This window comes from Manacus candei, unplaced genomic scaffold (assembly GCF_025592945.1).
Source record: "Manacus candei isolate 608988 ecotype Guabito, Panama unplaced genomic scaffold, ASM2559294v1 h1tg000014l, whole genome shotgun sequence".
In the NCBI taxonomy this organism is placed as follows: domain Eukaryota; kingdom Metazoa; phylum Chordata; class Aves; order Passeriformes; family Pipridae; genus Manacus; species Manacus candei.
In genome coordinates this window covers 9,489,152-9,508,191 of record NW_026138062.1, presented here as the reverse complement: position 1 = coordinate 9,508,191, position 19,040 = coordinate 9,489,152, and the positions used below count along the sequence as shown (strand labels likewise).

The window sequence follows — 19,040 nt, the reverse complement described above, 5'->3', positions numbered from 1 at the left end:
GAGCAGGCTGCCCAGAGAGGTGGTGGATCCTCCTTCTGTGGAGATATTCAAAGCCCGCTTAGATGCAACCCTGTGCAACCTGTTCTAGGTAAACTTTCAGCAGTGTGTTAAACTTTAGCAGGGATCTTCAAAGATCCCTTCCAACTGCAACCATTCGGTGAAAAAAAATGAAAAAAAATTCCATCTAAGAATTCAGAAAATCAGAACAGAAGGGAGCAAGAGAACTGGGGAGGTGAAATGACATGATTGATATTATATAAATGGTTTCAGATGCTTTTTATTTTATGATAGTATGAATTGATTAGATTTACATGAAGGGCTTGCAGTAAGTGCTGCTTAAATATACACTCAAGGCTTTATATACTGAAGATAAAAAGAGTTAGAGTTAGGTTAAGAATTAAAAGATGGAAAAAAGAAATCCTGCATAATTTTGGCCACCTTAGTCCACAAAAAATGAATTCATAGTAGAGTGAGTACAAAGGGTACCTGATTGACCTGGGGAAGGTCAGCTCCTCATGTAAGAGTGCTCTAGGATATCTCAACTTATTTAGCTTAGAAGAATGAAGTTTAAGCAGACATGTGCTTTCCATAGCAGGGTGTAAAATCAGGAAATAAAACAAGCTTTTTCATTGGAAGGAAAAGGATGTCTAATAACATATTCAGTCCAAAAATTAGCATGAGGCTTCCCAAACAGATGTGTGAGATTCTGGAGCAGCTAATTACTTTTAGTCCTGTTATACCAGATATATAAGTTCTCTGTTTTACTTTAAGCAATTACAGGGTAAAACAGAAATAGCTAGTGAAGATTGGACCTAAACTCACAATTCCTTCTCTGTGTCCTAGCCATTGTGAAACAGCTTCTTCCTTCATAGCCCCAAAATGCCTCCAAAGCTTCATCTTTTACACTGAAGTGCTACATAATCAGAGAGATGGGTCTTCAAATATTTCTATCTAGATTATTTTGGACCTGATGTTTGGGATCTCAGCTAGAGAGGTGGAAAGGAAGGTTTGAACTAACTAAACCCGAACTTAATATTCATCAGACCTGTACCTTTTGAGAACAATGATCTATTAAGCCCTATTTACATCTACTGTATATAGCCTAGGAGCACTAATGTTAATGTCTCAGAGGACTTCAGTAGAAGGATATCTCTTTAACATTCAGTCATCTTCTGTACACAGCTTCTAATCTAATTTTGAAAGGATACCCTGAACAAGTAAATTAAAAACAGAAAACCAAACAAATAAGCTTGTATGATCCATTCCAGGGAGCAACAGAGACCAACCTCATGGCTGATGCCTACCTGGCAATCAAAGACCCTCTGTTTAACTTATCAGTGTGATTTCCACATTAGCCCTAGAAAACTAGCTATCTTTTGTGTAGAGCGGGGAGGCTACAGGGGTGGTTTCTGTGAGAAGCTCCTAGAAGCTTCCTCCATGTCCAGCAGAGCCAACGTCACCTGGCTCAAGGACAGACCTACCACTGGCCTAGGCTGGAGTCATCAGAAATGGTGGTAATTCCTCTGTGATAACATATTTAAGAGGGAAAAAAAAAAGTTATTGTGCAGATGTAATTGTGGCCAAAGAAGTGCAGAGTGAGAATACGTGAGAGGAACAACTCTAGAAACACCAAGGTCAGTGAAGTAAGAGGGGCAGGAGGTGCTCCAGGCACCAGAGATGAGGTTCCTCTGCAGCTCGTGGTGCAGACCATGGTGGAGCAACTGTGCCCCTGTAGCCCATGGAGGTCAATGGGAATGCAGAGTTCTACCTGATGGATGAATGCAGACCACGGAGGAGACCCACGCCAGAGTGGGTGAATGCCTGAGAGGAGGCTGTGATCCCGTGGGAGGTCCATGCTGGAGTAGGGTCCTGGCAGGGACCTGCTGACCCATGGAGAGAGGAGCCCACGCTGTAGCACCTTTTCCTGATAGGACCTGTGACCCTGTGGGGAACCCACGCTGGAGCAGGCTACCAGCAAAACCCTGTCCTGGCCAAAACCAGGACATTATTTCTTCTTAAACTTCAATCACTAACAAATAAATGTTTATTATAGCAAATAAAATATGAAACTTAAGACTATTTAAAAAAAACCCCACTGATTCTCAACAAAAATAATTTTTTTGCACAGTAATCTCACATTCAAATTTTTCTAAGAGCATTTGCCTTTAAGCATACTCCTCATATTCAATTTGTAACTCCTCTATAACTGAAATTGCTAATGCCAGTCGTCTTCAGCATAAATAGCATTTTTTTAATTAACATGCTCATGTGTGACATCAAATTAATTTTATTAGTGTGCAAAATTCCTATCCTATGAAGATAATTGTCAAACAATCTAGCAAAATCTATCTTTGTTTAACTCACAGTGTATTTTAGCCCACTGCTCGTTTATATTCAAATATGTAATCATACTTTTATTAAAAAATTGATTTAAGGCCTCATGTAACATTGATGTCAGATATGTAAGTTTAGCCTTGGGTCTTTCTATTTTATTTTCAATATATGCTTGAGTGGTTAACTTGACTTTATAGATTTGTTAAAAATATTACTTACTAGAACCCAAAAGTCATGTTTTTGTTCTTTCAGAATACAGGAATGGAGATTAATTGATCCTTCCACCTAATTGCACTAAGCTTTTTTGATTTTACTACCTTTATCTCTGGGAGCTACACAATTATCTTTTCTGAAAATTGAGAAAATACATTCCTATCCCCTAGAATTTACCTCATCTTATTTGCATACATGTCACTTCATTTCTCTTTCTAAGTTTTTCCTAAAAACAGTGTTTTAAGCAGCTTTGAGGTTTTGTTTGTTAAGTTGGTTTTTAATCATTGGCATCTGACATGCTGCCTGTTGATTTCCTAAGTACATGCTTGTTTAGTCAGCCATCTCCTATATTATCTACATTTGGGGCATTTGGATTTAGATTTTTTTATATATGTGTCTATGCAAACACTAGTCCTTTAAATTCATAGTTTTAATTAAATAGTTAAAATTTGCTATACCTAGTTGAAAAAGCTATGTTAGAAAATATCTAGATTAAGTCTGTCTAGGCTGCCTCCACTGAGGGCAATTTCTTCCATATATCTTGCAAATTAATCTCAGAACAGAATAGGATAGTAGGGAAATGTTCTCTAGGGTGTCTGTCTTTGTCCTTTGGTTTTCTAAGGTGTCAAAATCTTTTTTCCCCCTAACTTCCATTTTTTATAGAAGATAACAGAGAAGAGTACTGCTATTGTTAGCCCAATAAAGTTGCTCATTTGTAAAAGAAGATTATTTAAGGAATGTCAAAAAGATTGAAACTGCTATAATTTCATGGAAAAGAGAGTATTTTCCCAGACTAAATATATTTATTTCCCAAAATACAGTCCAAAGACAGAAGTCTTAATTCAATTGTCCATACGGAGGCATTTATTGCCATTTTGGCTGCTCCGAGAGATCAAAAGCAATCAAGTAGAGCTGATAAATTTGATGCACATGAAGGCCTTTTGCTCCTACAGATAAGCAGCTGGTAGCTAGGTTGAACACTGCAGGACATCTAAAACAGCACTGTGTGTGGATGTGTAGGAAATGTCACACTTAAAATCTTGTTACAGGCAAGAATAAAAAATATTGAGAAGGTAACACAACAATTTATTTTCAGTGTAATGAAAATCTCTACAGTTTAGTTAGAGAAGTATTATTATAACATATTTAATATACAAATAAGAAAAAAAAGAAAAGAAAATATACTACTGTACAAAGAGTCTCAATAACAATAATTCAGTTAAAAACACTACACACATATAAGACACTGTTACTTTTCCTCTGGTGTTATGCTCTCCCTTATGGTAGGTACCCTGTCTAGGTACCAAGACTTTACAGCACTGCTCATCATCACACAGGAAGAGAGAAATTCCAGCAAGTCAAAAGTGTCCTTTGCAGGAAGAAGTGAGATGTATATGATAAAATTTTTTCTTCCTCCTCACTCTAGGATTCAGTTTGAGCTACTTGTCCAACACACTTTTACACCTTGATATTTCTTTGCTTGTCTGCATCCAAATTTAGTTTACCAGATGGATTTTACATATGTCAAAAGCTTGTCATTCATTTCTCTTGTTATCCCTATAACTGTTCTTGTCCAACTCCTATTTCTTTCCCTGCTGATTGGTGAGTTATTCATAGCCTTGCTATGAACCAGTAACAACCTGTGTCTCCCATCTCATCATCTATGCATGCTATGACCTCTTTCAAGGCCCTTGCTATCATGCCAAGTGTTTATATCTCTGTGCTACATCAGTATATATTGAAGTCATAAATTCTGTGTTTTACACAGAATAACTACTTGCTACCACTATCTGTATAAAAATTATGGTTATAAAAAATTTATTGTGATGACCTGCTTGTTAGAAAAAATGTTGTTTCAGCTAAATCAAGTGAAAACAAAACTACAGACAGGTTGAGAAAAGCTCAGACAAAACCTGACAAGTTTCAGGTCTGAGATCTTTCAAACTTAATACTAGATCTGTGGCTGGCAATTACTAATGGTAAAGTTATATTTACTGGGTTCTGGAGCTAGGGGAACAATTAAGTAAAGTACAACTGGAAAAGAGAAATGAGGATTAAGCCTCTGAATGATACCAATATTGATATTCTGCATTTACCTAATCCTTTGTTGTTCAGTCACCATGGTCCTCTCTTTACTGACTATTTCTTTCACTTTTTTGCACCAGCTTTTCCCTTATCATACCATGTTTTTGGCATTTCAGTACACTGAAGGAGCCTGCAAAGAATGCAAACAATAATTCAAGCAAGTGCAAATCAAGAAGCAACAGTATGCACCCAAATTAGAGGGAAACTGGGACTTCAACGTACAGAGATTAGATATAAATAAATTGTTAGGGAATTGCCTAAATTCTGAAGTGTTATGCCAGATCTCAGACAATAAATCCTCTTAGAAAGATCTTCCACATAAAATTTTCAAGGTAGTTTTCTTCCAAATATGATACAGAAACAACGGATATACACGAACTTGTGCTCTTATGTCACTTAGGCTTCAAAAGTTCTTACACTTCCTAAAATACAAATAAGAACAGAATAGAAAAAAAACCCAAAAAAAACCGAAAAAAAAGAATAAAATTAAGAGGAGGTTCTAATTCCTAATACCAAAACAGAGCTATATTTATCTGTTCATATTCCTACAGAAATCTGTAAAGTTCATACTCTGTCCTGTATTTAAAGTAAGAAAAAATAAAATTAAATTAAAAAAAAGCAAAAGCCAGTAAGCCAGGTTGAAAAGAAATGAGTAATGTCTTCCCTCAAAAGACATTGTAAATAAGGCTTTAGAAAATTATATAGGTGAATTAGTACCATTTCAAAAGTTTTAAATCCATAGCCTCAGTTCATTCATATAGAGTTTTTGTGCCCTTAACTTTGGACAGTAGCATTTTATTTATATCCAAAATTTTGGGAAAGCCCAAAAAATGGTCTGTAATACATAAGGGATTTGATGCACACACTGTAAAAGACACTGTTATGTGCAGTAACATATATGGTGCTACACAATTCTGATATAACAGAATTCTGTAAATGGTTCCTTGTCAGGGAGCCTGCTAAGAGGAACTCATCAGGATTCCAATTTTTCATGAGCAAGCGATGATTGCATTTTCTTTACTGGGTAAACAGTGAGAGTACTGAAACAATAATAATAGGTAATGCAAAAAAAGGACGTAATATAACATGCCATTTCAGAAGACATTTCAGTTAGATATGTACTATTATAGTTTGAAACTTATGAATACATTAGAGAGATCTATTAAGATGATATGGAGAAAAAAGAGCCTAAGATATGACATAAGAGTAAAAGAATGTCTATACCATATAGAATACAGTGGTATAAAAATGTCTGATTTATGCAAAAAAGCCTTCTTGAAGACATTGTATTAACTCTGAAAAGAGATTTGCTTTCTCAGACTGGCACTGTGCTCATGGATCAGCGATTATTTTTATGAGGAAATTAGTATCCCCATACAAAGATATGTCTTTGTGGTAATATCTTTTCAGTGGTGCCCAGAGACAAGACCAGAACCAATGGCCACAAACATAAGAGGTTCTGTCTGAACATCAGAAAACATTTTTTTTTCTCTGAGAGTGACAGAGGCCTGGTACAGGTTGCCCAGAGTGTTTTTGAAGTCTCCCCCCCCTTGGAGATACTAAAAATCCATCTTGAGATTGTCCTGGGAAAGCTGCTCTAGATGGATCTGTGTGAGCAGGGGAGTGGAGCAGATAACCTTCAGTGGTCCCTTCCAACCTCAACCATTCTGTGATTTTGTTATCTTCTGGTTCTAGAGAAATTTCAGTCAACCTTCAGTAATTTCTACATCATCATCATGATCATCATCCTCCACTGTAGAAAGCAGTCATGACCACAAAAACATTTGTATTGTTAAAACTGGAAAAACAACAGTGGAGAGAAAAAATGGCTGCTGTCTATAAATATAGTTGCAGATTTAACACCAGGGAAGAAAAAAGAGATTAGCTCAGTTGGTCAGAGCATGGTGCAAACAAAGCCAAGGTTATGGGTTCGATCCCTGTATAGGTCATTCACTTAAGAGTTGGACTTGATGATCCTTGCGGGTCCCTTCCAACTCAGAATATTCTGTGAACTCTGTGAATGTAAGCAAATGAACAGTGCTGGCATGAGAATAGGAAGGTATACAATGCCAAGTATAAAATTGCATTCCAAAGTAGAGGTAGATTCCAAACAAAATTGTTGAGTGGTAACCAAAAATAGGTAATAGTGCTGTTTGTTGGAAGAGCAGGAAAATTGTTCCAAGCTGCTTTTAAAGTGGAGCCCACACTTAAAAAATGAAAGACTGAAAATCTCTCCTAGAGACTGAGACTAGGTTAGATTCACCGAGTATATCTACACTATTAAATAAAGACCAGCGAAAAAGTGAGCTCAGAAGCTGTAATTTTGATTGTTATGCACCACACTTGAAAAGTTCTACTACAATAATTTGATTTTAAGGTTACACAAGGAAAACAAGATGATTCATAAGACTATTTCATGCAAAGATACTCTGGCCAGAGACAGTGTTCTATAAAAATAGCACAGGATTCAAAGGTCTGAGTAATTATTGAGAATTTAGAGATATCCTTTCCTACTGTCTTGTGAGTAAGAAGTTGGAGGATTTTAAACTGTCTTCTTTGCTTAAAAAACTGTGGAGCTAGTGTGAGGTTCTATTGGGTATGCATGACAAGGTTTTGGTAGCAGGGGGACTGGAGTAGTGGCTTCTGTGAGAAGATGTAAGAAGCTTCCCTTAGGTCCAACAGAACCAATGCACGACTGGCCAAGGCTGAGCCCATCAATGAAAGCAGTAGCATCTCTGGGATAACAGGTTTCAGGGGAAAAGGAACTGCAGAACAGCAATTGCAGCTGTGAGAGAGAAGTGAGAATATGTGAGAGAAACAGCCCTGCAGTTACCGAGATCAGTGAAGGAGGGATGGGAGGTGCTCCAGGCACCAGAGCAGAAATTCACCTGCAGCCCATGGTGAAGACCATGGTGAGGTGGGCTGTCCCTCTGCAGCCCATGGAAGTCCACGTTGGGGCAGACATCCTGTGAAGGACCTGCAGATGCATTGGAAGGAGGCTGTGATTCTGTGGGAATCCTACATTGGAGCAGGCTCCTGGCAGGACCTGTGACCCTGTGGAGAGAGAATCCACACTGGATCAGGTTTGCTTACAGGGTTTGTGACCCCACGGGGTACCCACGATGGAGTATTGAGTGAAGAACTGTAGCTCTTGGGAAAGACTCGCATTGGATAAGGTACTGAAGGATTGCCTCCTGGGGGACGTATCCCACAGTGAAATGATGGGAGAGTGTGATGAGTCCTCCTCCTGAGGAGGAAGGAACATCAGAGAAAGTGTGTGATGAACTGACCACAGCCTCCATTCCCCATCCCTCTGTGTCACTGAGGAAGAGGAGGTAAAGAATTAGGGAGTAAAATTAAGCCCAGGAAGAAGGGCATGGGTGAGGGGAAGGTGCTTTAAGACATGGGTTTATTTCTCCTTACTCCACTGTGATGTGATTGATGATAAATTTAGTTAATTTCCCCAACTTGAGTCTATTTTGCCTGTGTCATTAATTGTTGAGTTATCTCTTCCTGTTCTTATCTCAACACACCGACCTTTGATTATATTTTCTCTCCTCTTTGCAGGTGAAGAGGGGAGTGATAGAGCTGCTTTTGTGGGCACCTGGAATCCAGCCAAGATCACCCATCACAGAGCTGAGAGTAGAGGAAGCTGTAAGATCCTACACACACTGAGATCTTTTCTGAAAACAAAAATTTATTAAATGTTCAGTATATTAACAGCTGAGGTAATTATCTTATCAAATAAGTGTGTTTACTAAGGCTTAACTTATCACTCTTAGATTGGCATAAACCTCATAACAATTCAAAGCTGACCATGTTACTATGTCTTTCATCCCTGTAGTTTGCTTAGCAGTACACAGGCTTATAACAGCAGGGATATTAAAAGTCCAATTAGGTTTAATCAGGCTTCAGCTTCTTATCAGTGTTTATATATCTCTACCATGTTTCTGGATATAATTAAAAATACCTAAAGTCAGAATTAGTAGGATAATAAGAAGAATTAAAAAAAAAAAGGCCAAAAAAACAACAAGCCAAGCAAAAAAATAACGAACACAAAGCAACGACCAAAAAAGTCCTGATTGTGCTGGACAAGGAGCATTTGCACAGAATAATGTCATCCGTGTGTTGAAAAAGAGGACAAAATATCAGTGGGATGACAGAAACCTTAGGTTCCTACATTAAGATCTTAGCAGATATGAAAGATTAACCAATTTAAATACCTGAGATCAAGTCTGTGATCCTGAAAAAATTTACAGCTGTTACTGTGGGAGACTGACTTCCATGGAAGACTCAGGTTTTCATTGTGAAATTTCTCAGAAAACAAATTTTCTTTTTTCATGCATGCTCATAAATGTTTCACCCTGATAGGCAGAAGAATTCAATACTTCTATACTGACTAAATAGAGTGCATGTCCAGAAACTGGGCAATAATCCACCCAGAAGCTCATGGATTTCAACCCACTGAGCATACCCTGTAAATGAATAAACAATTCAGTTGTATGCACTATGAAGTGACAATTGCTACTTTCTTTGAAAAAATGTCTAGAGAGTGCTTCTTGCTTTTATTCAGAATTTTTATGAGTATTATAGTTACACAGCTTCTGAGCAACATAAATTTAGTTACTAAGTTCTGTTTTAGAATATTTTCTACAAATACTTCGACATCAGAGGTGAAGCACTCCATAAATACTTCCAAAAAATACTTCAGCTTTCAAAAAAGAATGAAAGTTGAATTAGGTGATAAAAAAGATGTGGAGAGCACAGATGAGAGTAATCTTACAGCCCATTATTGAATATACTTGCCTAGAAAGGACAGTCTTAAAACTGTTTAAACATGTAGAATGGATTGTTTGTTAGTCAAGACAGACAAGAAGACATCCATCAATGTAAGATTCCTAAGCTCCATAAAGGAAGAGGACTTAGGATGTACCAATTCATACCGATTCCCCAATATGTAACCAGAATTAACTTTCCAGTCATCATGCTAGATACTTGGAATACCAATTGAGTGAAATGTTGAATATTCTAAAACACCATTTAGGAGACTTTAATCAATACAGGGTGTCAGGTAGATAAATAAATATAAAAATTTCAGCACCGAACAATGTTGTTCACCTTATTTGTTACTGGCTTAACTTAGGTGGATCTTGAAGCACACCTTTTTGTATTGTAATCGCAGAAGAGATGTGCTAGAACTGTCTGCAGAAACCTTTATACACATTTGGAAATACCCAGGCACATGGGACTGCAAGATGTCAGTCAAGCTTGCATATCTGTCTGAATATACACCAATACTGGCAACCATCCCTTAATCTACTGGGAGAAAATGAAAGAGGGATTTTTTTTAATTTTTTTTTTCTGTAGAAAGAAAACAAATAGGCACTTTGGAATGTCACCTGTTTTTAATCTGGAATAGATTTAAATGTAATATTTGTAAAGTACTATTCACTCTGTCTAAATACGAAATATGTTGTATATTTAGTCTTTCTCTAATCTAATGACAAATGTGGCAGGCATGTGCCCCCATATTTATGATAATAGTCTACACATAATGATCTCATATAACCTACCGTATCCTTCTGATTGCACACTGTAGATTCTGCAGCAGCAGGCAGTCCTACAGATCAGCTCAAACTCCTTCAGGTCTCTCCTTTCTCATAGCACATGATGGAGTGAACGAAATAAATGCTGTGAACCTACTAGTAGCTATGACTGTGCACCATGCTTTCCCATTTTCACACACATAAAATCTGTAGATATTAATTTTTTGGTTTGGCACATACTCTGCAAACAACTGCTGAAACACAATTTGCCATATGGAAGAGTGTGAGATGGCAGCTTATTGAGGCTTGGATATTAATATGCTTCAGCAGCCCCTGGAAAAATGTTAAGTTTTGCACAGTTAAGCAGAAAAGTGTTATCATTTGTCTTCAGAGACTACTTTGAATAGATACTTTGCATAACCTTTTGGTATCATCTTAAAGAGTTTCCTGGAAATAACGGACCTCCAAACTAACTAAATACAGTCAGGCATAGCTACCTGGTTAGTTAATTAACTTCCAAATCAATTCATTCAGTTCTATCGGAAAATTAGAATCAAGTAAATCCCATAAACATTTGTCTAGCTTGAGCTAGTGGCACAGATTTTGTCTATGTGCAATACAAGTTTTCTAACTGAAAAATAACAAATTCCTGTAAGATAGCTGAATAAGACTACACTTATATCTGCAGGCATAGGACTGCTTTAGCATTCCTAGATCCAGGTGTGCATATTGGTGACCAACTGATTGTGTACAAAAGCCATAATGGGATATATATCGGTATTTTATTGCATTCCATTTTCTGCTTATATTTATATATACAATCTAAGTGTGTCTGTGTATCAATATACATAGGTATACAATATATATAAAATAAAAATTAACCTTTACATAAAAACTAAATTTTAGAAGGTACCAAAGGTATAAAATTGTGCACTCAACTTGATGCCTTTTAATGTAAAAGACATACTAGACTTCAACTGGAAGGTATACTAGATTTGAATTGGTGCAATAATTGTGACAGAAAAAGTAGTAGAAGTGATTATTTTTTCTTCTAAAATATCCTGATTCATTGAATATTCTATCAGATTTGGTCAGCATAGAGACACTGCTGGTTTATATCTTATTTTGAGTTAGATTTCCAGTAAGAGTTAATTTATGAGGTTAATAAACAAATTTAATATTCTTTATAAATAGTGATGCATTAAATGTCAATATGTATTTCAGTGTAGGTTACATATTGTCTACATTGAATTACAGTATTAATTTATACATGTAAATATTGTATGAGCATGTTAGGAATAGATATAAGTTCAATAACAGAACATGTTGTATGATGGTTTAAGACTACAGTTTCAGGCAGACTGCTTGCTTGCCAAACAGTAAAAGTGTGGTTCATTTTACCTTAGTTTAGATGTCTAAAGCTCCTTTGAAATTCTGGTGAGCAAAGGAAATCATGCAGTAATATTCTCATCTTTTCAGTAGCGGTGTAATGTCAATATCTAAACATGGTAAAATGAATTCCACTGCAAAATCTATGAGATTTCAGTAAATTTACAAAAATCTTATTTAATTATATTTAATATTATTTATACTGATGACTGGAATTACACTTTGAAATAGAACTCAACAAGTTAACTTTCTAGAAGTAAACATTCATCTTTCAAGGGAAAGAAATACTTTTATATGTTACATATTATAAAAAGTTGCATAAAGAAAAATTATAAAAGTAATTTTGTAATAAGATACTGAGTAGCAAACAATTTTCTTCAATCTACAATGCAAGCTACCTGTGGTGAGCTACTGGTGGCACTAGGGTGCTGTTTTGGTGTTGAATTATGACAAAACCATCCTGGTTCACCAAACTTCAAACATATATCCTGCTTTTTGAAGCAGGATTTGACAGATAAGATTCTAGCTGGCCTGGAAATGTTTGACTAGTAGTCAATCATTTTATACTATAAAAGGCCAGTCCACTCTCATACAGTAAGGTTCTTCTAACACAACCCTTCTTGGGGAGTGTGTGTGGAGATTCCTCCCTTGGTCTGGGGATGCTCCCCGAGGATACTCCTTTGGGTGTCAAGAAAAGAGATCTCCCCATGAGCATTGGTATGGGTGAGTTACATTCATCACTAATTAATAATTATTTGTTTTTGTTAGTTTTAATATAACTGCTTCAATAATTGCTTTAGGATAGTGCACTATCCTATCTTATACTATACTACTAGAAATTTTAGTGTTTATATTGTGCAGCAAATAATTTGGATTAAGTTGTTTTGTCTGATCATTTGTAATAATAAATAATTAATTTTGTATAAATTATATGTGATTTGTCATCATTAAAACCTGCAGGACAAAAGTGGTTCAATCACAACTCTACAATTCCTTAAATTTAAACCGTTGACAAAATCTTAGGCTAAAACTGGATCCAGCCGCACCCCTAGGAGTTTAGAAAGCAAGGAGATCCTTTCTGCACCTCGTGACTCAACAGCAGGGCTTTTTAATAACTTTGTCTAAGCCTTCCACTCCCACTTGGGACACACATCACTGTCTGTCTGTCTGTCTGTCTGCCTGTGTGACTCACTGTCCCTTTTATGACCTCTCCAGAGGCACTGTGGGCTGTTGTTACATCCCCCTGCAGCTCTCTCTTGGGCTAAACAAGCCAAATCCCTCCACTATTTCACAAGTCACAGCATCTAAGGCTTCCACTGATTATTACATCACAAATCAGTTTTGACTTGTTAGTAAAGAGGAGGTTCAGCTGTATGTCACTCTTGCTGTCCCATCCAGTGTCTGAATGAAAAGTCACAAACTGTCCAAAGATCTTGGAAGTCTGTATTTCACCACATTTTCCTTTCCAGTATCTGGCAGGTGGTTAAAATCTCCCATACAAATGAGGAACTGTGATCCAGAGGCTCCCTCAGGTTTTAGAGAGATTTCATCCACTTTCTTGCTGTGCTGGTTTGACTCCAGCTGAAGGTCAGGTGTCCACCAAAGCCACTCTATTACTCCCTCCTCGACTGGACAGGTGAGAGAAAATATAAGGAAAGGCTAGTGGGTTGAAATAAGGACAACCTTCTCCTCACCCCTCCCTCCCTTCCAGTCTTAACTTGATTCTCGATTCTCTACCTCCTTCCCCCTGCAATGGTGCAGGAAGACAGGGAATAGGGGTTATGGTCAGTCCACTCATGTTGTTTCCGACACTGTTTCCTTCTCAGGGAGAGGAGTGCTTCAGTGTCTCCCACAGGAGACAGTCCTCCATGAACTTCTCCAGTATGAGTCCTTCCCATGGGCTGTAGTTCTTGATGAACTGCTCCAACGTGGGTCCCTTTCCATAGGGTGCAGTCCTTCAGAGTCCCTCATGGGTCACAAGTCCTACCAGCAAAGCTGTCCAGTGTGGGCTCCTCTCTCCATGGGTCTGCAGGTCCTGCCAGGAGCCTGTTCCAGCATGGGCTTCCCACAGGTTCACGGACATCTTCCAGTGATCCACCTTTTTCAGCATGGGGTCCTCCACAGGCTGCAGGTGGATCTCTGCTCCACTGTGGACCTTCATGGGCTACAGAGGGGAAGCCTGCTTCACCATGGTCTTCACCATGGGCTGCAGGGGAATTTCAGCTTTGGTGTCTGGAGCATGTCCTTCCCCTCCTTCTTCACTGACCTTGGGGTCTGCAGGGCTTTTTCTCTCACATACTCTCACTTCTCTCTTTTCTGGCCACAATTACTTTTATGTCATAACACTTTTTCCCCCTCCTTCTTAAATGTGTTATCACAAAGATGTTAACACAATCACTGACTGGCTTGGCCCTCACATGTGGTAGATCCGTCCTGCAGCCATCTGGCATTGGTTCTGTTGGACATAGCAGCTTCTTATGAAAGCCACTGCTATAACCCCCAACACTATCAATACCTTGCCACACAAACCCAATACAAATCCTCAGGTTCAAATCTCTACATTCTGGGGAGTAATAAAAAAAAGTAGAAGAAAAATTTTAAAAAAAAGAAAGAGGGGGAGTGAATTAAGTAGAAAGCTTTACTGAGAATAGAATTGATATTTGGCTTTCATGTGAAACGTAGAAGGCTCAATCCAGCTAGTTCCAGTATGAGTACAATGTCATACAGTAAGATTATAAGAGTGAAGCACAGTGACAAGTTCTGTATTATATACTGGTGGATTTCTCTGGATTTGATTAACTTTTCTACAGCATGAGCTTTTGGCACAGGCTAAAGATTTGCAGATTATTAGGTCTTCATAGCAGTGATAGCTGCCTTTGCTTTCTGGAGTTTTTCACTGACTGTGGGTAAGACCTCTTGCATCACAGAAAATAGATCTACATCAAAAATCTCATTGGGAGAGATTTCAGCTGAACTAGTGTGAATGGCAAACAGGTAGAGATATTCTGAAGAGTCTGACATATTTTAGAAACGTCATTAAACATGAGCGTCACAGTAGTATGTTGTCACTGCAAGATCTGTGTAAACAAAAGACAGACTGCAATACACCACTTTTTCTTAATGCATGAAATTATCTTAATACAGAAAGAGCACACATAGTAAAAATATTTTAAGATGACATTTTAGACAATAGATTAAAAAAGTTTACAGTACATTAACAAGTCATGAAAATAAAAAATATTTCAAATCAATATAGACATAATCATACTTTGATTACTCATGATATCATACATATTAAGACTAGGCAGATAACAGTTTAGGCAATTAAAAACTTCCTGAAAGCTAACCTTTTCTGTATTTCAAGTTCTTTTTATGCTATTCTTTTAAGTCTTGCAATTAAGTGGCTATTCCCAGAAGTCGTACCTTTTTAAGGCAGCACTTCTGAGAATGATTTTAATAGAAGCTAGAAGATCAGCATTTTCAGCTAAAAAATGTCATTGCCAGAATTACTGTATACTGAAAACATCACTTACAGGAATTGTTAAAGAAAGGTACAGCTGTTCTCCCTCAAGTAGACAAACTCCCAGCTAATGAAATTACCAATACACCTGTTGGCCAATATATGTCTGGATAGCCTAAGGTTAATTAATGCCTTCAGATGAATCAGAGTTTTGTATGTAACTCTAGCACTTGATTCCCCTTAGCTTCTGGGAAAAAAAACAGTAGTTGACTTAAAAACAATATACAAAACCATATGGATTAAAATCTGTTGTCAAATTAACTATCCAAATTACTGTTAGGGAAGAGTTCATACATCCTTTCTAGTCAGATATTTCTTGGATTTCTATCTTGGGTTTATTTGTCTGCAGGATGATGATGATGACTGTAAAGGTAAGCTTTTCTTCTCTGAAAGTATTTTCAGAGTTGCAGTTCTTCATATATTTATATGCTTTTGTGCATGTGTCTGTGGACTTTCAGATAAGTATACAACTCATATTAATTAGGGAGCTGAGAGAAAGTCTGTAAATGAATGACCAATCACATGTCCATATAAAGTATTTGGAGTATGTCCTGACTGCAGATTACACAAAAGCACAGTTCTGCTATGTACAGAATAGAGCCAGAAGGGGATGGGGAATCATCTTATAGGTTTGGAAGACCTATACCACATAGATTCTGGTGCTTCTTGGCTACCAGAAATAAAAGTTGCCAGCTGTTGCTGCAAGGAAACAAACATGTAGTAGAGCAGGAAGCAAAAACTAATGAATGAGAGCTGTAAAATGTGGACAGAGACATTAAGAGCAGGGAACCACATTTGTTTGAAAAAGTTGGCCAAGAAATAGTTCCTTGAATAATGTGATTGTTCATTTCAAGCCTTTCCCACGGTTCATGCTCAGGAATACTAGATGACAGAAGAAAAAAAGGCCATGGACAGAGACTAGGGAAACTGAGGGGAAAATGGCTTTAAATGCAACCTGTCTTTGATGCACTTAACTTTGAACTGCCTATGTTTCTCATTAGGCAGGAGTAAGATGGCTAAGCAGCAGCACTCATTAAAGAAGCATGAGATTCCCCAGGGCTATTGAATCAAGCTTGAAATAAAAAATGTCTTAATCATCTCCTTTAATCTCTGTATTTCACTCTATCTTCTTTGCTTGCTCTCCTTTCACCCATCACAGCTACATAATTGCCAGGTGAAAAGTTTCTAAATCCTGAATTCAAAAACTTAATGTTATATATTTTTTAAACAGTAGAAGCCCCATAGTTTTACAATCTTTTTTGTTAAATTAGGTAGAAGGATGGCAAAACCACCAAAAATGTAAGCATTATCTATTTAAATGCCAAATCTGCTTCATGCTGGTTATGTCTATACTGCAAGGTAAAGGATGTGACCTCCTCTTCCTTGGGTGCTCATCTGTGTCCTGACTTCACCTTGGGCAAAGGTCTGGTTTCTTGTTCATACTCCTCTGAAAAAAATAAACCTGATGACTGGTTAGGAAGAGCTCACAATAGCCACTATAGCTGTCCTTTTTTGGATACTTCAGGTAGGGGGACATCAGTGTGGGATTCACAGAGTATAACCAACCACAATCAGGGCCTAGTAAAGTTTCACACACTCTTAAGAGAAGCTGGCAGCCCATTGTTTGGACAGGTGCCCTCCTCACTGGGTTAATAACTGGACCAGAGAGTGCTGTTGAATGATGCTACACCCAGTTGACAGCCGATCACTAGTGGGATTCCCCAGGGCTCAGTACTGGGACCAGTTCTGTTTAATATCTTTTTTGATGATCTGGATGAGGGGATTGATTGCATCCTCAATAAGTTCAGAGATGACACCAAGTTGGGTGGGAGTGTTGATGTGCTGAAGGGTAGGAAAGCTATGCAGATGGATCTGGGCTGGCTGCATCAGTGGGACAAGGCCAGCAGTATGAGGTTCAATTAGATAAAGTGCTGAGTCCTACACTCTGGTTACAACTACCCCAGGCAAAGTTACAGGTTCAGGGAAAAGTGTCTGAAAAGTTGCCCAGTGGAAAAGGACCTGGGGGTCCTGGTTTACACCTGGCTGAACATCAACCAGCAGTGTGACCAGGTGGCCCAGAAGGCCAGTGGCATCCTGGCTTGTATCAGAAATACTGTCACCAGCAGGACAGTGATTGTCTCCCTGTACTCAGCACTGGTGAGGTCGCACTTCAGATCCTGCATTCTGTTTTGGGCTACTCACTGCAGGAAAAGCATTGAGGTGCAGGAATATTTCCAGAGAAGGGCAACGGTGCTAGGGAAGGGTCTCGAGCACAAGACTTATGAGCAGCTGCTGAGGGAACCTGGTTTGATTAGCCTGCAAAAGAGGAGGCTCAGGGGAGACTTTATTGTTCTCTACAATTCCCTGAAAGGAGGTTGTAGCAAGGTGGGGGTGGGCCCTCTCTCCCAGGAAGATAGCAACGGGACAACAGCTGAAGCAGGGGAGGTTCTGGTTGGACATCAAGAAGAACTTTCTCACTGGAAGGGTGGTTAAGCATTGGAATGAGCCGCCCGGGTCGATGCTGGAGTCACCATCCCGGGAAGCGTTCAAGAAAGCACTGAACAAGGCACCGAGCGCTATGGTTTAGTTGATATGGTGGTGTTCCGTCATAGGTTGGACTCGATCATATTCAAAGTTTTTTCCAACTTAATGATTCTGTGATTCTATCCCTGCTTAAGACATCTGGTGGACTGAAACAAACCCTTTGCAGTGTTTCACAGCTAGGAGACAAAAGCGGAGAAGCTTTAATCGGTTTATGTATCTTCTCTCTTCTGCATATTTACAGAATCACAGAATATGCTGAGGTGGAAGGGATCCACAAGGATCCTGCACAGGACCATCCCCAAGAGTCACATAATGTGCCTGAGAGTATCATCCAAATGCTTCTTGAATGCTGTATTTAGTAAAATACAGTTTTCTCCAATTCCTCCAGAGTGCTAGCTAGCATGACTTTACAAGGATAAAACAAACACTAAAGTCCTGTGTGACAATATCACAGCAGATATTGGTTACGGTTTCCCTAGAGATGGGACCAAGCTCCAAATTAATTTACCTAAATTTAGTTTCTTGCGTGTGTGGTGGGTGTCTGAAATTCCACAACTGTCAATAGATATAATCACTAAGTCTTCATCCACTTGCCCAAATGTAGACATCTAGTGTCATTTTAGAGCCTGTGAGATATTCTTCTCACCTCCAGATCCATGAATGACACAGATGTCCTGTAAGTTATATGCCATTTTCTCTCATGTTGGGCAGATATATTAAATGACTTAGGGCATTTTAGGATTGTTTGGTTTTGTGTGTGTAAATCCATCTCTGGATTTCTACTAAATTAGTGCACATTTTCGTGGAGGAATACATTTAGTGCAGGTAGCTCAGTGTGCGGCTGTCTTGCCAACTGCAGATTGAGCTCTGGGGGGTAGAAGCCCAAGGCAAGAGACCATGACCTGCCCACCCTTTGCACAGAAAATGGCACAGAGACCTGTGGAGCAGCCAGGTGACTGGACACCGATGGACATGGCAGGAGCCTTTGAGCCCTGACTTTCATGTGCTGAGCCTGTGGGGGTATAAAAGCCCAGGGTTTCCTTTGCTTGTGGTCACTCCTCTGAGGAACCAGCTTGAGGCGTTATTTTTTTTATTTAGGTACTGCACCAAGATTAAATTATTTAAAGATCTAGATGTCTGAGACTCTGCCATGGGAAACTGGGGGTTGAGCCGGTGACGAAACCTGGTATTACTATGTGAGCGTAGGGGGTGTAGCTGCGAAGGGGCCTCAGTCCCACAGCAGGTGGTGCGAGTGTCTCCCAGAGCAGCTGACTCCTGGATGGTCAGACAGGGAAATGTCTTTAACATTTAGATATCTTCTTCCTAACATTTAAATACAAAAGTTGAGATGCAAGATCTGAATCCTATCCCAGAGGGTAGTTCATGCAGGATTTAAATTTTTAAATATA

General features: G+C 38.6%; 1 long non-coding RNA gene across 1 annotated transcript; it reads left to right on the top strand.

Moving 5' to 3' along the window:
- The first annotated feature begins 12,579 nt into the window (after positions 1-12,579).
- On the top strand, positions 12,580-16,256 carry LOC127467606 (uncharacterized). Its single transcript, XR_007903209.1, has 3 exons — positions 12,580-12,915; positions 13,037-13,203; positions 16,089-16,256. It is a non-coding gene; the product is annotated as an uncharacterized LOC127467606 (long non-coding RNA).
- The last annotated feature ends 2,784 nt before the right edge of the window (positions 16,257-19,040 follow it).